Here is an 11,011-nt window from a genome sequence, read left to right on the forward strand (position 1 = left end):
TTCTTTCTTTCTTTCTTTCTTTCTTTCTTTCTTTCTTTCTTTCTTTCTTTCTTTCTTTCTTTCTTTCTTCTTTCTCTCTCTCTCTCTTTCTTTTTTTTTTTGACAGAGTCTCACTCTGTCACCCAGACTGGAGTGCAGTGGCCAATCTCGGCTCACTGCAACCTCCGCCTCCTGAGTCCAAGCCATCCTCCTGCCTCAGCCTCCAGAGTAGCTAAGATTACAGGCACTCACCACCACGCCTGGCTAACTTTTGTATTTTTAGTAGAGATGGGGTTTCGCCATGTTGGCCAGGCTGGTTTTGAACTCCTGACTCAGGTGATCTGTCTGCCTCAGCCTCCCGAAGTGCTGGGATTACAGGAATGAGCCACCACACCTGGCCCACTTTGTTTCTTGTCAGCCATCCCAGCCCCCAGGAGAATGTGAGGCAAAGACTTGTGTTGTTTCTATTTCACCATTGTATTCTCCATGCCAGGACAGAGTGTGACATATATGAGGTGACCTATTTGTCAGATGAATGAATGGTTTCTATCATGTGACTCTGTATATGTGGTTTCAGGTAAATTAATTGATTAAGCCAGGAATTAGTGCCCTTACTCCAAGGCAGCTTCTCACTGGTTGGCCCATGTCCTTTGAGGGTGTCTGGCATGAGAGCTCTGTCATGGTGACAGGTGGAATCCATAAACCCTACTGGTAGGGAGTTCGTGAGACTCTGAGAGGGAAGCTAATAGTAGGATGGGATTGAAGAAAGGGGCCACAGAAAAAAGGCCGCAGAAGCTGTGGCACAGAGGTGGATAGCAGAGACTTTAGTCAGCAGGGACAGAAGCAATGGAAGCAGAGATAGAAAAATGATGAGTCATCCTAATGACAGAGAACTCCAGCCTGATAATCCCAGAGAATGGCTCAGAAGCTGGTTGAGATGCAAGGGCTACTGCAGGGCTACTAGAGCTGCTCTTACATCTCAAACGATGTCCTGCATGTCAGCCAAGCCCGGCCTAGTGGCTGGTTTGCTCGCTCTTACTTCTCTGTATATCCTAAAAGCAGCTTGCCATTAACCAAGATAGACTGAGGGGCCTCTGGCTCCTTCAACAAAGTCCCTGGCAGCATGAGCCCAAGGACCAGCCTGGCCCTTGCCTGGCAGGGGCTCCCAGGGACTGGGCTGGGCTGGCCCTCACCTCCCATGGGGAAGGCACCTGCACAGGGGTGGAAGTTCTCAGGTCAGGCTAGGGCAGGTGACCTTGCTCATTCCAGGAAGCAGTGCTCAGCTGAGCAGTTTCCCTTCAAAACATGGCAGTGCTCATGGGAAATCTATGCACTCCCACTTTCAATGTACTCTTTCTCTGTAATGCTGTGGAGAGAAAAGGTCAGAGTGAGGCCTTGTTGTTAAGCCAAGTCAGCAAACAAAATCCCATGTTTGCTGTTCCAGCGTGGCCCTGGGGAGGCTCCTTTGAGGCTGCCGGGGTGAAGTGGGGGAGTCAGAAGGTGGAGCATGTGCAGGGAGAGGAACATTGCCCCTGTCCTTCCTGCTCTGGGACCTGTTTGTTACTTGGTCTACCACAGGGCCTGGCCCCCTTCCTACTGCCTGCCACTCATTTACTGTCCTGAGTCATTTCCCAAGAACATACTTGGAAAGCTTCCCACCTGTCCAGATACAATTTTTCAATATGCTAGTTGTCTTATTATACACACACACATATATTTTTTCTTTTATATTTATACAAAAATATATATGTATTTTCATGTGTTCGTTTCATTTTGTTTTTTGAAATAGAGTCTTGCTCTATTGTCCAGGCTGGAGGGCAGTGGCACAAATCAGGGCTCACTGCATTCTCAGCCTCTTGGGCTCAAGCGATCCTCCCACCTTAACCTCTCAAGTAGCTGGGAATACAGGCGCATGTCACCATGCCCAACTAATTTTTTTATTTTTAATTTTTACAGATGGGGTCTCACTACATTGCCCAACCTGGTCTCAAGCTCCTCGGCTCAAGTAATCCTCCTGTGTTGGCCTCCCAATGTGCTGGGATGACAGGTGTCAGCCACCACACCCAGCCACATATATTGGTTTTCACACACAGTTCCTGGCTCATAACTCCCACAGTCCTCATTACTGTAAAAAGAATATCTCTCTCTGATCTTTCCCTGCCCTCCTTTGACCTCCCTGTGGCAGGACCCTAATCTGATTGTGGGTCATGAGACCCTCATTCCGGAGAAGGTCCTGCCCCATACCCGAGAGGTAGAAATGCTGTACAGAGAGGCCAGGAAGAATCTGAACAGACAGGACTTGCAGGGTTTACATCATATCTCTTTTTTTTTTTCTTTTTGAGACATAGTCTCACTCTGTCACCAGGTTGGAGTACAGTGGTGTGATCTTGGCTCACTGTAACCTCTGCCTCCTGGGTTCAAGCGAATCTCCTGCCTCAGCCTCCCAAGTAGCTGGAACTACAGTTGCACACCACCATGCCTAGCTAATTTTTGTATTTTTAGTAGAGATGGGGTTTCACCATGTTGGCCAGGATGGTCTCAATCTCTTGACCTTGTGATCCGCCCACCTTGGCCTTTCAAAGTGCTGGGATTACAGGTGTGAGCCACTGTGCCTGACCAGATCATATCCTTTTTGTCCAATCACATTTCAACAAGGTTATCCATACTTCAATCATGCCTATCCAATGAAGTCACCATAAAACGCCCCAGAAGACAGGGTTCAAGAACTTCTGGATAAGACTGGGCATGGTGGCTCACACCTGTGATCCTAGCACTTTGGGAGGCCAAGGAGGGTGGATTACCTGATGTCAGGAGTTCAAGACCAGCCTGGCCAACATGGTGAAACCTCTTCTCTACTAAAAATACAAAAATTAGTTGGGTATGGTGGCATACACCTGTAATCCCAGCTACTTGGGAGGCAGAGGTACAAGAATCTCTTGAACCCAGGAGGCAGAGTTTGCAGAGAGCCAAGATCATGCCACTGCACTCCAGCCTGGGTGACAGAGCCAGACTCTGTCTCAAAAGAAAAAAAAAAAAATACCGAGTGCAGTGGCTCATGCCTGTAATCCCCGCATTTTGGGAGGCCGAGGCGGGCGGATCACCTGAGCCTGGGAGTTCAAGACCAGCCTGACCAACATGGAAAAGCCCCGTCTCTACTAAAAACACAATATTAGCTGGGTGTGGTGGCAGGTGCTTGTAAGTCCAGCTAGTCAGGCGGCTGAGGCAGGAGCATTGCTTGAACCTGGGAGGTGGAGGTTGCAGTGAGCCGAGATCACGCCATTGCACTCTAGCCTGGGAAACAAGAGCGAAACTCTGTCTCGAAACAAAACAAAACAAAAACCTTCTGGGTAGCCAAACATGTGGAGGTTTCTGGGAAGGTGAACAGTTAACAAGAACTCATGCAAGAGCCAGGAGAGTGGCCCATCCCAACACCATGAGGACAGAAGTGCCTGCACTCAGACCTTACCTTATGTATCTCTTCATGTAGTTGTTTATTTGTATCCATTAAAATATCCTTAGGAATAATCCAGTAAATGTAAGTAATTGTTTTCTCGAGTTCTGTGAGCTACTCTAGCAAATAAATCGCATTCAAAGACCGGGTCGTTGGAACCCCAACTTGAAGCTGGTCAGTCAGAGGTTGTGGATGCCTGGACTTGTCACTGGTGTCTGAAGGGGGAGGTGAATTTTTGGCACTGAGCCCTTGGTCTGTGGGATCTGATGCTGTCTCCGGGGAGACAGTATCAGAAGTGAATTGGAGGGCACCCAGCTGGTGTCTGCTGCAGTATGGATTGTTTGCTTGTAGTGGGGAGAATCCCCCACATTTCATCACAGAAGTTTTCTGTGTTTATTGTTGTGTGGCGTGACAACAGAGGAAAAAATTTGAGTTTTTCCTACCACTAGTGCAATTCCAAAACATCTTACTTTGGTTCTGCCCAACATTGAGATTGTTGGGGGGTCATTCAATCTTCTCAAATACAAAATATTCTGTCCAGATAGCATGATAACAAAAGCTCACTCTTTCCATAAATGTTTATTAAGTTTCAGTAAGTGTCAGGAGCTAGACCAGATATTGAGGAAACAGCAATGACAAGAGAGAAATTCTTGCTTTTATTGAGTCTCAGTCAACAGGAAAGACAGATATTAAACAAATAATTATAAACAGGAGGAATATTTTGAAAGAGGAAGCACAAGGTGTAATAGCAAGGACCTTATAACAGAGGAAACTGGATGCAGCGTGGGAGTCTGAAAAAACTTCCTTGAGGAGCAGACATGTCAGCTAGGCCGAGAGGATGTAGAGGGGGTATTCCAGACAGAAAACACCACAGGTTTGTAGGTCTGAAAGAGAAATAGAGAGAGCAAGAGCAAGAGAGATGTTTGAAGAAAATAGAAGTTCTGGCTGGGCGTGGTGGCTCATGCCTGTAATCCCAGCACTTTGGGAGCCTGGCGGGGCGGGGGACGGATCACAAGGTCAGGAGTTTGAAACCAGACTGACCAACATGGTGAAACCCCATCTCTACTAAAAATACAAAAATTAGCCAGGTGTGGTGGCAGGCACCTGTAATCCCAGCTACTCGGGAAGCTGAGGCAGGAGAATCACTTGAACCCGGGAGGCGGAGGTTGCAGTGAGCCGCCGAGATCACACCACTGCACTCCAGCCTGGGGATGGAGTGAGATTCGTCTCAAAAAAAAAAAAAAAAAAAAAAATAGAAAATAGAAGTCCTGAATGGTTGAACTGTAGAGAGGGAGGTGGAATCAGTGAGAGACATCAAATACATTTTGAGGAGAAATTGAAGAGTCTTTGCTCTTCACATCCTCCAAAACTTGGCATTTGATAGACAAATGACCTTCTCTCCTCCAACTCTACATGACAAACGTTTTTACCAGTTTGGAAACAAATAGACAAACAACCTACTATGATCTGAATGTCTTCCATGTTCATGGTGCATCCATAGAAAAGTTGGCCATGTAGCCTGTCACCCTGGCTAAGCTAATTGGTAAGGAGAAGGTACCTGACCCAGAAAAAGCCAATCTGTAGACTGGTCAGTGACCTGTGAAAACAGCTTGCTACAAAAGCTTTGTGAAACAGAGGCAGCTTAGACTACAAACCAATCAGAATGTCTCTCGGAGCATTTGAATACAAAGCATCAAAGCCAGTTTGTCAACAGCTGCAGGAACAGGAGAAACAGAGGCAGAGTCACCAAGACAATGTAATGGTGAAACCCTTAAGTAGGAAATCCCCAAAACCTGTGGCTGAGGGTCTTCAGGTCCCCAAAGTACAGTTCCATTGCCATGAGACCTGGCTGTCCCTGGATTCCCCTAAGGCCTGGCTGTGGGGTTGAGGGTCTTATCTTCCTATCTCCCCACATGTCCCTATGGAAATCCTCACTCACCTCTGGATCGTGCTCCATACAGTGGTGTTTGGGTCCTATCAGCGTTCTTTATCGCTGACCGGGCTAAGTCAGTGTTAGGGCCATCTGGAGATGTGGCCTTGATGTTTTTATGAATAATGGCTCTGTACCCTCTAATAACATTCAGTACCAGGTGGAGGGAGAAAGGAAATTCATCTTGCTGAGTACCCACTATGCGCAGGCAAGATATCAGTTGTCCTTATAACTATCCTAAGAGGTGCAATTGACCTCATTTGATAGCTGGTAGAAGACAGAATCAAGACCCAAACCCAGGTCTTTCTCCCATCTTCCAGACTATTTTTGCTACATTGTGTTGCCTCCTTCGTTCATTTAAAAATATATTTATAGGCCAGGTGTGGTGGCTGAAGTCTGTAATCCCAGCACTTTGGGTCAAGGCAGGACTGGACCACAGAGCAAGACCCCATCTCTACAAAAATACACACACACACACACACACACATACTACTCTCAAGGGGTTCTACCTTATTTATATCTTTGCTGTTTTGGCAAAACTGCAGAATTGCTTGACAAATTGCTTTGTTTTAGCAACTTTATTTGTATCCTAACTCTTACAGAAGGCAATTATGAAAAAATCAAGTAAGAAAGAAAACATTTTCATTTAGATTCAGTAGCCTTACAAAGATACTAGAAGTCTGCTAATATATTTTATTTTTGTATTAACATGTTTTAATTATCTACATTTGTTGTTATATTATGAAGTTCTATTAGCTTTTAATAATTCATAAATATAATTGAAATGGGTAATTCAGAAATAAGGTTGAAATTTACCTCAAAACCATTCACTTTAAAATGAAAAGCAATGTATTTTAGTTAACTCTTCAGAATGTGGTGTGAACATTACCTAGTGGTGACCGGATGGGTGACCCAGAAATAGGGTTGAAATTTACTTCAAAACTATTCATTTTAAAATGAAAAGCAATGTATTTTAGTTAAGTCTTCAGAATGTGATGTGAACATTACCTAGTGGTGACTGGATGTGTCTAACCATGGTTTACCCTTCCCTCTTGGAATTAGCAAATGAAAATCCCTGGATTAGATATGGATGTGGTTAATATGTTCACAATAAGCACAAGGGATGAAATGGATGTGGCAATTTATTTTTATTTTATTTATTTATTTATTTTGAGACGGAGTCTCGCTCTGTCACCCAGGCTGGAGTGCAGTGGCGTATCTCAGCTCACTGCAAGCTCCGCCTCCCGGGTTCACGCCATTCTCCTGCCTCAGCCTCCCGGGTAGCTGGGACTACAGGGGCCGCCACCTCGCCCGGCTAGTTTTTTTTTTTTTTTTTTTGTAGTTTTTAGTAGAGACGGGGTTTCACCGTGTTAAGTCAGGTTGGTCTCAATCTCCTGACCTCGTGATCCGCCCCTCTCGGCCTCCCAAAGTGCTGGGATTACAGGCTTGAGCCACCGCGCCCGGCCAGGATGTGGCAATTTAAAGCTCAAGATGTAGAAACAGTGGTTCTCCATCACCCCCAGAGCACGTTAAAACAAAAATCAAAAAAGCAACATACACGCAAAACCCTCTACCATGGTCCGGCTTCAAAAATCATTTTAGTAGGGTGGTGGCTTTTGTTTTAAAGGGAATGAAAAATGTATATTTTAATCACATATTAAAATTACTACTAGCTGGGCATGGTGGTGCATGCCTGTAGTTCTAGCTACTCAGGTGGCTGAGGCAGGAGGATCACTTGAGCTCAGGGGTTTGAGGTTACAGTGAGCTATGATTGCACCACTGTTCTCCAGCCTGGGTAATGAGTAAGACCCTGTCTTAAGAAAGAAAAGAAAAGAGAAAAGAAAATAAAAGAAAGAGAGAGGAAGGGAGGGAAGGAGGGAAGGAAGGAAGAAAAGAAGGAAGGAAGGAAGGAAGGAAGGAAGGAAGGAAGGAGGGAAGGAGGGAAGGAGGAAAGGAAGGAAGGGAGGGAGAGAGGGAGGGAAGGAGGGAAGGAAGGAGGGAAAGAAGGAAGGAGGGAGGGAGGGAAGGAGGGAAGGAGGGAAGGAGGGAAGGAAGGAAGGAAGGAAGGAAGGGAGGGATACTAATATCCTTTCTCCCTCCACCTGGTACTGAATGTTATTAGAGGCATTATTCATGCAAAACATCAAGGCCACACTTCCAAATAGCCCTAACACTGATTTCCCTCTCTCGGCAATGAGGAACGCTGATAGGTCCCAAACACCACTTTATGGAACGGGATCCGGGGGTGAATGAGGTTTTCTGTAGGGACACAGAAAATAAAACTATAGGAAATTTTTTAAAGCATTTATTTATATAAACAAACAGAACGAGGAACATTTATTTTCACATATCCATCCACGGTGCAGAAGTGAGAGCGTCTCAGTGGAAATAGTGAAAACTTGTTTTATGCACAAATTTTTAATCAAACACAATTACTGCCAATTAACCAAAAGTGGCTTTCAGCCTTATTGACTAAAATGATTGTTTGAGATTCAGTTGTCATGTCCACATTCCAGGCAACCTGACCTTTCTGGAAGTTATACATGACACTTCTATTTACATCCCCTTTACTAGAACTTAGGCACATGGCTACTTCTGCCTGTGGCTATGTGGCTAGAAATAGGAAGTCTATTACTAAAAAAGAAGAAAACAGATACAGGGGCCACTAGCAGTGGCAGTTAGTGTCCTCAGGGGTTGGATGATATAAATATTCAGGAGGAAATGCTTTTTAAAATTAAACTCTCATTTATTACTCTAGGGCATAACATTGCCATTGGTCAGAGTGGAGAATAATTTCCCAAAGAGAAGGAATGCCTAGCAGGAGACAGAGAGGAATGGATTTTCAGGACAGAGTAGGGGCTCAGGTCTGACTGCCTGCTCTCAATGGTCAGACAGAAGAAACATTGCCTTCTCTGCAGCAGTGGTTCCTAGTACCAGCAGCTCAGGTCACCCGTTTCTTATCTCTTGGAATCAGGACAAATCATGAGTTTTGATGACTTAAAACTGAACTCTGGATATTTAAAGGAGCCTACAGTGTTTTTAAACCAAATGATCACATTAGGTTAAGAAAATTACTGAATTTGCTGTATATCAACCTTGGGGGTAAGCTAGAGCTATGTATTTTATATGATAGAGTTGATTCCGTTGAAAATAAGACAATTGGTCAGAAATAAAATTACACCTTCAGTTGTTAGTGAAAAGGGGCTTTTAAATGAATCTTACTTTTCCCCAGGTTAAACTGCAATTTGAAAATGGATTCAGTCATTTTATTTGCTCGTTCACTAGGTCAAGCATTGATTGGGTATCTCTGAGTATTTGATGGATGTACAGAGATAACCTTAAAAAGCTTGTTTCTTGGCCGGGGGCGGTGGCTCATGCCTATAATCCCAGCACTTTGGGAGGCCCAGGTGGGTGGATCACCTGAGGTCAGAAGTTCAAAACCAGCCTGGCCAACATGGTGAAACCCTGTCTGTACTAAAAATACAAAACATAGCCAGGCGTGGCGGCGGGCGCCTGTAATCCCAGCTACTCAGGAGGCTGAGGCACAAGAATCGCTTGAATCTGGGAGGCAGAGGTTGCAGTGAGCTGAGATTGCACCACTGCACTCCAGCCTGGATGACAGAGCAAGACTCTTGTCTAAAAAAAAAAAAAAAAAAGTTTGATTCTTTTATTTTCATTTATTACATTTTTTTTCTTTTTTTAATAGAGATGAGGTCTCACTATGTTGTCCAGGCTGGTGTTGAACTCCTGGGCTCAAACAATGCTCCTGCCTCAACTTCCCAAAGTGCTGAAATTAGAGGCACACCATACGTGGCAGTTTGATTCTTTTGAAATCAATTTTGATTGATTTGCAGTTGACCATGGTTTCTAGTGACACTCTAAGTTTCTTGGCTTTTTATTCAGCTGTGAAGGCAGTGTAATGGAAAGAACATTGAGTTAGTCTGGGGTGTTTTCCAAGACCAACAACCAATTCTCTGTGAACATTACATGAATATCCTAAAATTCCATTCAATTCTGACAATAACTACTGTCAACTGAGAATGACGAGGCCCATACGTGTGGAAAAGAGAGTTTTCTTTCTCATAAAGCGTTGCAGCCTGCAAAGTGACAGGCTGGGAAGTGTGGGTGCTGGCAGGAAGCCAGAAACAGATGCTTCAAGGGAGTGGCAAAGGGCACAGGAATTTATACTGAGCAGGTTGGCTGAATATACATATTCAATAAACTATAGCAGGAGTTGTGAATATTTATGAAAGGAGAAACATGAGCTTCATGCCCCTTTGTGGGTTCCATGTACAAAAACGATGGTGATAGCATGATCTGAGGGTAGAGTTTTTGGCCTTCTGACCTCAAAAGATGAAGCAGAGGGCACAGAAACCCCTACTGCACATTCTTTGTAGACTGGCCAGAATCACTCCATGGTCAGTGGCTTCTTATCATGGCAGCCTCACGTGGTTGGTTGATGCGAGAGCCTTTTGAAAGGGCTGGTTTCTGGTAAGCCCTTATGAAAGAAAGCCTTATCATGCTTAGCTAGGGAGAGGGTATAATGAGGTGTGTCCAACCTCCTATCCCACCATGACAGAGAACTCAGTTTTCAAGGTTACTATGGGGTCTCTTTAACCAAGAGAGGGTCTGTTTAGTCTGTTGGGCAGTTTAGGATTTTATTGTTATTTCTCACTGCCCAAAGCTATTACTAGCATAGACACCACAGGTTAAGGACTCAGTCCCACAAGGCTCCTCCCACTTCACATGTCAATTACAAGTCTCAGGTTCTGGCACTTCTGGCTGTCCTTGCTACAAATCAAGAGTTACTATAACCCCCTCCCCCCATTCGATAATTTCAAATAATGGCTCACAGAACTCAGGGAAATACCTTACTTATGTTTATCAGTTTATTATAAAGGCTGCAACTCAGGAAGTCAAATGGAAGAGATGCACAGGGCGAGGTATGGGGATCAGGGAAAGCTTCTATGCCCTCTCCAGACACACCACCCTCCTAGCACCTCAGTGTATTCACCAACCCAGAAGAGCATCAAATCTCATTGCTCAAGAGTTGTTTGTTTTTTCCCTTGAGACGGAGTCTCACTCTGTCGCCCAGGCTGCAGTGCAGTGGCACAATCTTGGCTTATTGCAACCGCCACCCGGGTTCAAGTGATTCTCCTGCCTCAGTCTCCTGAGTAGCTGGGATTACAGGCATGCACCACCACGCCCAGCTAATTTTTGTATTATTATTATTTTTTTAAAAAGAGTTTTGCTCTTTTTGCTTAGGCTGGAGTGCAATGGCACCATCTTGTCTCACCACAAACTCCACCTCCTGGGTTCAAGAGATTCTCCCTGCCTCAGCCTCCCTAGTAGCTGGGAGCTGGGATTACAGGCGCCTGCCACCATGCCCGGCTAATTTTTTTTTTGTATTTTTAGTAGAGATGGGGTTTCACCATGTTGGCCAGGATGGTCTTGATCTCCTGACCTTGTGATCCGCCCACCTTGGCCTCCCAAAGTGCTGGGATTACAGGTGTGAACCACAGCGCCCGGCCAATTTTTTGCATTTTTAATAGAGATGGGGTTTCACCATGTTGGCCAGGCTGGTCTAGAACTCCTGACTTTGGGAGATCCTTACCCACCTCGGCCTCCCAAAGTACTGAGATCACAGGCGT

Source organism: Colobus angolensis, unplaced genomic scaffold (assembly GCF_000951035.1).
Source record: "Colobus angolensis palliatus isolate OR3802 unplaced genomic scaffold, Cang.pa_1.0 Scaffold49, whole genome shotgun sequence".
Classification (NCBI taxonomy): domain Eukaryota; kingdom Metazoa; phylum Chordata; class Mammalia; order Primates; family Cercopithecidae; genus Colobus; species Colobus angolensis.